Here is an 8,216-nt window from a genome sequence, read left to right on the forward strand (position 1 = left end):
GGACACCTTTCACCTTCTCAACTTTTGACATCTTCACGGTCTTTCTGAAACTTTCCAGAGCACATACAGCTTGCTCATGGTGGGCCGGGACTGGTTTCCAGAGGTCTTGCCGTGAGAAAGTTACTCGTGCTTCACTTCTTTTCTGGGTCTTCTGGCTGAGTGCAGGAGGAGGCCTCAGTTTGGTGTTGGTATATCCTCAAGATGTTCTTAGCCTCATTCCCTCTTCTCTGTTTTACGTTTTTAGAGAGACCAAGAACACTCCACTAAGCATTTTAGCAGGTAAGTATCTAGCTAGAATTTAATAACACCTTTTTCTTTCTATTTAAGAATCTATGGCAAGTAATTCTGGTTTTCCCTTTACATTAGAGCTGTTTGTTTAGCAAACACATAGCACTTACTCTGTGGAAGGCCTATTTCAAACACTTTACAAAGAGAAACTATGATTCTTATAATCTAATTGTAAGTCTCTGTGATAAGAAGGGGAAACTAAGGCACGAGGTGGTAAATCAGGTTAGGAAGTAGTGTAATCAGTGTTGAAACCCTGGCAGTTTTGCTCCAGACTTTGTGTTTCTAACCTCTGTGCTATGCTGCCTCCCCATGAGGAATACTTTAAAAATTAATACATACAAGGAAAAAGTGAGTTGATTGAAAGAAAACATTGTTATAAAGAAAATAAGGTTCATATACTATTTGGAAACGGCAGAGATTGAGAAGGTGAACTAAAATGAATGTGGTCGGCGCTACCCTACCCTACAGAAAGAATAAGGTACCTGCTGATTAAGACTTGACCTTGAATATAGCACACTGCATCCAAAGGAAGCCTGGAGACATCTTGCAGGAGCAGATGTATTTGTAATCATATGTCCATGCATACACAAATACACACACACACACACACACACACACACACACACACTGCTGCTTTAAGCTAGTGTGTACCAAGAGTTGAGCCACACAGCATTATCATTACCATGAGTTATCTTCCTTAACATGTATTATCTCTTTTAATTGTCATGACAGCTGATGTGGTGGTTTTCCTCCCTACTCCTGGATGAGGAAGATGAGTCCAGGATAGGCTGTGGAATTTGTCCAGGGCTGGGAGATCAGTTCAGGTTGCTCCTGAACCTAAGCAAGTTCTTGACCACTGCATTGCATTGTTGGTGATTTGTTGTTGTTGTTTTAAATTTATTGGGGTGATATTAATTAATAAGATTATATGTTTCAAGTGTACAAGTCTATAATACATCATCTGTATATTGCATTGTGTGCTCACCACCCAGAGTCTAGTCTCCTTCTGCCACCATGTATTTGACCTCCTTTATTCTCTTGATCCTTCCCCCACCCCTTTCCCACTCTGGTAACCAACATACCGTTGTCTGTTTCTATGAGGTTTTTTTTGTTTGTTTGTTCATTTTGTTGCTTTCTGTTATATATCCTAAATATGGGTGAAATCATATGGTTCTTGTCCTTTTTTGTCTAACTTATTATGCTTAGCATAATACTCTCAAGATTCATCCATCCATGTTGTCACAAATGACAGTATTTCATCCTTTCTTATGGTTGAGTAGTATTCCATTGTATATATGAACCACAGTTTCTTTATCCGAGCATCAACACTTAGGTTGTTTCCATGTCTCGACTATCATGAATAATGCTGCAATGAACATAATGGTCTATAAATCTTTATGAATAAATGTTTTCAAACTTTTGCATTCCTATATACTAACACTGAAATTTCAGAAAAAGAAATGAAAAAAAAATTTCATTTGCAATTGCAACAAAAACAGTAAAATGCCTATGAACAAACTTAACACAGGACACAAAGGACCTATATACAGAAAACCACAAGATATTACTGAAAGAAATTAAAGAAGACAAAGAAATGGAAAGATATTTCGTGTTCATGGAAATGTGAAAGAAGACACTGAAATTAAATGAAAAAGTGAGTTGATTGAAAGAAAACATTGTTATAAAGAAAATAAGGTTCATATACTATTTGGAAATGGCAGAGATTTGTTGAGTGACCGAATGAATGAACAAATGGCTGATGAAATGTGAAAGAAGACACTGAAATTAAAGAAGACAAAGAAATGGAAAGATATTTCATGTTCACTTAGAATGCCCTCTCCGATTTGAAAGAATCAACAAAGTTAAAATGGCCATATTACCAAAAGTAATACAGATTTAATACAATCCTCATCAAAATCACAGTGGCATTTTTAAAAGAAATAGAACAAGAAATCATTAAATTTGTGTGGAACCACCAAAGATCCCCAAATAGCCAAAGCAATCCAGAGAAAAAAAGAACAAATCTGGAGGTATCACACTCCCTGACTTCAAATTACACTATGAAGGTACAATAATCAAAACAGTATGATATTGGCAGAAAAACAGACACACAGACCAATGGAACAGAATTGAGAGCCCAGAAATAAACCCACATGTGTATGGGCAACTAATTTTCAACAAAGGAGCTGAAAACACAATGGAGAAAAGAAAGCCTCTTCAAAGATGGTGACTTGTTATTGAAAGTGAGTTCAGTCTTCCTACATTCTCTTTCAAGAAAGAAAGTGTTGAGTCCAAACATAACAGTGGACCAAAATTCTTAGACTCTGAGATTTAAATAACAAATAATTTAAATCTTAGAGATTGATTTGGGTTTGCCAGTTCTGTATTTCACCACGTGAGACCATGAAAAACAAATCCATACTTCCCTACATTGTAACAAAGTCCAACAACCATCTATCATCACTGATATCTATCAGCCCAACATAGAAACATAGGGAAGACATAGACTCAGAATAATCTGTGTGTATGAGTGTCTGTGTGTATGCATGAATGTATACCTATGTATATTATATTTTTAAAGACAAATTAAAACTTCTTCATGGAACCGAATTGGCAGTGTTGGGAGCCACTGTCTTGAAGTGCCTGTCTGCTGTTTTTTTTTTTTTTTTTTTTCTGTCTCCTGTTAGCTGCTTAATTACCTTAATTTTAAAATTACCTCCTTCAATTGATACCAAGAAGATATCTCCCAGGTATCCTGAGACTGATTGTTCTGACTGTGGATTGTCCTGACTGTCACTTTCTGCAGATATTAAAAAGCTACTTCACACTTAGCACCATCTCCGGTGACATGAAAAGTCCCAGGAGGTTGTGAGCTACGAAGAGGATAGCAGTGATGTCTGTTTTATTCATTGCTTTGTTCTAGAACCTAGCACAGTGTCTGCAGATAGTAGGCACACAATAACTATTTGTTGAGTGACCGAATGAATGAACAAATGGCTGATGAAAGGCTGAAATACACGTTTAATTTTTTAATTTGTGTGCAGATCTGATAAATTCTTAATATTAAATATTTACGTTATGAAACGTAATAATGAAAAGTACACTGTGAACCCACCACACAACTTAAGAGAAAAACTTGTGTACTTCCCCTGTCTCATCCACATCGCTTCTCTAGAAATAAAAACTATCCTGATTTTTGGGTTTATCATTCCCTTGCGTGGTAAAACTATGTTTTAAAAAATCACAAATGTACATATTCCATCTATGGCCATGCTACCCTGAACGTGCCCAATCCCGTCTGATCTCTGAAGCTAAGCAGGGTCGGGCCTGGTTAGTATTTGGATGGGAGACCACCTAGGAAGACCAAGTGTTGTAGACGTTAAACCACCCCCCCAAACAAATGTACATATTCCATCTTAAATTTTGTGTCTACCATCCTTTGTTCTATAAAATAGTTTTTAAAATCACATATGTATGTGTTCCTAAACAATGTGTTGTCTAGTTTTTGCTTGGTTTCTGAAGTTTATACAGCTTGTTGTTTTTTGCTTCTGGCTCTTTTCACTCCATATTATGTTTCTAAGTTTCACGAAGCAATAGGTTTATTTTCATTGCTTAATGATAAATAGGCCATCATCTGAATAGCACAATTTATTCATGCATTCCTCCGTTGGTGGAATTTGGGTTGCTTCCCGTTTGGGCAATTATGAACAATACTGCTAAGAACATTTATTATTATTATTTTTTAAATAGTTCGTAATCTCTTATACACACATGCACACATACACATGTAGTTTAAAAAAAATGAAAAGTTAAATAATTAAAAAGTGAAAACTTTTAAACATCCCCCCAAAGGGAGACTGACTCTGACCCTACCAGCCTGCCGTGCTCCCTTTCCCAAACACAATGCCTGCCCTTTTCCAGCCTGACTTTTGGGTGAATCGCCTCTTTTCTTTTCTTTGTTCTAGTGTCCCCCATTCTTAAATACTACAATTTAGCTTTGCCCGTTACTTCTTTTCTTTTTAAAAATATATATTAGATCTTTAATCTGTAGGCTCCCATTCCATCTCCTTTCCTTCCTCTTGCCGATTTGAAATATTAGGTGATGGTTTTCATCTGTGCGTTTCTCAAACATGTTTTATTATCTGCAGGGGTGTTATTCTGCTCCTTATTTTTCTTTGAATGGCGGTAAGGGTTTGACTTCAATCTTTTTGTTACCTATGTTTATATAACATTAGATTTCCTGAACTTTTAGAAAGGAGGTATAATTTCAGAGTTGTTCTAATGTCACAACTTTAGAACACCCTCTCCGATTGTTTTTAACTCCTCGGGGTTTGTCCTGGGTGGGAGCTTAACTGGTCAGTTTAGAGTGTTTTTTAGGCTCAGTCTTTCCGGCCCCTTGGGACGCCCCCTCCTCTACCCACCACCGTCCTCACCCCTTATGGAAGTAGCCAGCTGCCTACCTGTGTCAGGCACCCTTCTCCTTTGGGCCTGCTGGCTTTATGTTGACTGTGGCTATTTGAAGCTCCTAGGTCCATCAGGTTCACCTTTGCTTCCTTCTGCTTCCCCTGACACATCGCTGTCTGGTTCTTTCTATGGTTTCTATGTCCTTTTTTAATGCTTACTATCCCTCTGTTGAGGTTATCATTGTGCTCATCCATTCTCCCCATAAGTTCGTTGAGTATCCTAATAACCATTATTTTGAACTCTGTCTCTGGTAGTTTGCTTGCCTCCATTTCATTTAGCTTATTTCCTGGAGTTTTCTCTTGTTTCATTTGTGGCAAGTTTCTTTGTTTTCTCATTTTATTAGGTTCTCTGTGTTCATTTCTATGTGTCAAGAATGTTTGTTTTGTCTCTCAGCCCTGGACAGATGGCCTAATGTGGAAGGTGTCCTGTGTGGCCCATTGGCGCACTCTCCCTGATCACTTATGCTAGGGGCTCTGGACGTGTTCATTGTGTGGATTGTGTGTGATCTTCTGTTGTGGCCAAGCCTTTATTGTTGTTAGTAGGTCAGTGGGTGGGATTAATGCTCAGGCTGACTAATTGTGGGAATTGGCTACACCCACAGGGTAAGAGTTGTTGTGTGGGGGCTGACCCCACTGAGTCGGATTTGCACTTGCAGGCTTGTATACTTGTTACAACCACCCTTTGTGTGTATCATTAATGGGACTAGTCAGGAGTTGCTCTGTTGTGGTCTGGTACCAGCCTCCAGATGCGTTGGTTTTGTGGCCCCTTGGGAGGAACTCCCCCATAGGCCAAGGTTAGCCGCTGCTTTTGATTGCTCAGGGCCACCCGGTGAGAACTACAAAACTATCCACAGATGATCGTTGCCTATGCTGGATCAGCTTCGATGTAACTCCTTTATATTATCAGACATAGGAGTTATGGTCAGCTGGACTTCAGGTGATTCTCCACGTTGATTATTTTATAATTTGCTTGTAATTTCAATGCGGACCTGGGAGGAGACAAACACTGCTTTTACCTAGTCCGCCATCTTCACCCATGTTTAAGTTTCTATATAAGCATGTTTTCAATTCTGTTGGGTACATACTTAGGATTGGATTTGCTGGGTCATATGTTTAACTTTTTGAGGTACTGCCAAACTGTTTTTTAAAGTGGCTGCACTTTTATATATTCCAGCAATGTATGACAGTTCCAATTTCTTCACATTTGTGCCAGCATTTATTGTTCATTTGATTATAGCATTCCTAGTAGATTTGCATTTCCCTAATAATTAATAATGCTGAACATCTTTTCATGTGCTTCTTGGCTGGTTGCAGATCTTCTTTGGATATATGTCTATTCAGGTCCATTGCCCATTAAAAATATTGGGTTATATATATTTTTATTTGGGGGTTGTAAGAGTTCTTTATATATTCTGGATATAAATTCCTCATCAGATAAATGATTTGCAAATATTTCCTCCCATTCTGTGGGTTGTCTTTTCATTTGTCGGTCATGTCCATTGAAGCACAAAAGCTTTTAATTTTGATGAAGTCAAATTAATCTATTTTTTTCTTTTGTTTCCTGTGCTTTACATGCCATTTCTAAGAAAACATTGCCTATTCTATGATCATGAAAATTCGCACCTATGTTTTTTCTGCTTTATAGTTTTAGCTCTTACATTTAGGTCTTTGATCAATTTGAGTTAATTTTTATGGTGTGAGGTAGAGGTCTAACTTCTTTCTTTTGTATGTGACTTTCTAGGTGTCCCAACACCATTATTGAAAAGACTATTCTTTTAGCATTCAGTTGTCTCCCTTGTTGAAAATCAATTGACCATAGATATATAGGTTTATTTCTGGACTCTAAGTTCTATTCCATTGATCTATATGTCTATCCTTATGCTAGTCTTATTTACTGTAGCTTTGTAGTAAGGTTTTAAATTGGAAAGTATGAGTCCCTCAACTTTTTCAAAATAATTTTGGCTATTCTGTGTTCTTTATATTTCCATAGGATCTGCTTGTCAATTTCTGCCAAAAAAAAAAAAAAAAAAAAAGCCAGATAGAATTTTGATAGAGATTACATTGAATCTGTAGATCAACTGAGGGAATATTGTCATCTTAACAATATTAAGTCTACCAATGTGTGAAGATGGGTGTTCTTCTGTTTACTTAGGTCTTTATTTTCTTTCAGTGATGTATAATTTTCAATGTATTTCAGTGTACTTACTCACACTTTTTTGTTAAAATATTTTAGCCTTTTTGATGGCATTATTAACAGAATTATTTTCTTAATTTTATTTTTGTATTTTTCATTGCTAGGACATAGATATATGACTGATTTTTGTATATTGTATCTTGTATCCTGTAACCTTACTGAACTCATTTATTAGCTGTAATGCTTTAGTGGATTCCTTAGGATTTTCTATATACAACATCACATGTGTAAACAAAGATATTTTTACTTCTTCTTTTCCAATCTGGATGCCTTTTATTTCTTTTCTTGCCTAATTGTTCTGGATAGAACACCAGTACAATTTTGGTGAGAGTGGACAACTTTGTCTTCCTCCTGACCTTTAGAGAAAGTACCCAGTCTTTCATCATTAATTATGGTGTTAGCTATAGATTTTCATAGATGTCCTTTATCAGGTTGAGGAAGTTCCCTTCTATTCCGAATTTGTTGTGTTTTTTTATAATAAAAGGGTATTGGGTTTTGTCGTGTGATACTTTTTTACATCTAATGAGATAATTATGTGATTTTTTTTGTCCTTTTTCTATGAATATGATGTATTATTTCCACTTGGTTATGATATACATTTTTACGTTATATTTTTATATAAAAATGGAAAAATTTTCAGTTTTCTAGTATTTTATTAAAGAATTTGTTATTTATATTCATAAAGGATATTGGTCTATAGTTTTCTTTTTTAGGACATCTTTGTCTGGTTTTGGTTTCAGGGGATACTGGCTGCATAGAATGAATTGGGAAGTACGTTAGTTCACTAGGGACGCCATAACAAAGTAGGACAAACTGGGTGGCTTAAACAATAGATATTTATTATCTCATAGTTCTGGAGGCTTGAAGTCCAAAATCAAGGTGACATCAGGGTTGGTTTCTTCTTAGGTCTCTCTTCTTGACTTATAGATGACCATCTTCTCCCAATGTCTCTATACATCTTCTTCTTTCTATGTATATATCTATGTCCAAGTTTCCCTTTTAGGATATATTGGATTAAGGCCCACCCTAATGAACTCATATTAACTTATTATATCTGTAAGGACCCTATATTCAAATAAGGTCATATTCCAGGGTGCTGGAGGTTAGAACTTCAACATATGAAATTTGAGGGAATACAATTTAACCCATAACAGAAAGTGTTACCATATTTTCTATATCTTGGAAGAGTTTGTGAAGGATTATTTTTAAGTTTTCTTTAAACACTGGGTAAAATGCACCAGTGAAGACTCCTTCTCTGGGGCTTTTCTTTG

General features: G+C 36.5%; 1 pseudogene; it reads left to right on the forward strand.

Annotated features, from left to right (window-relative positions):
• Window positions 1–3,548: 3,548 nt before the first annotated feature.
• LOC112470637 lies at window positions 3,549–3,667 on the forward strand (annotated as a pseudogene).
• Window positions 3,668–8,216: the final 4,549 nt, after the last annotated feature.

Source organism: Pteropus alecto, unplaced genomic scaffold, assembly GCF_000325575.1.
Source record: "Pteropus alecto unplaced genomic scaffold, ASM32557v1 scaffold3, whole genome shotgun sequence".
NCBI lineage: Eukaryota > Metazoa > Chordata > Mammalia > Chiroptera > Pteropodidae > Pteropus > Pteropus alecto.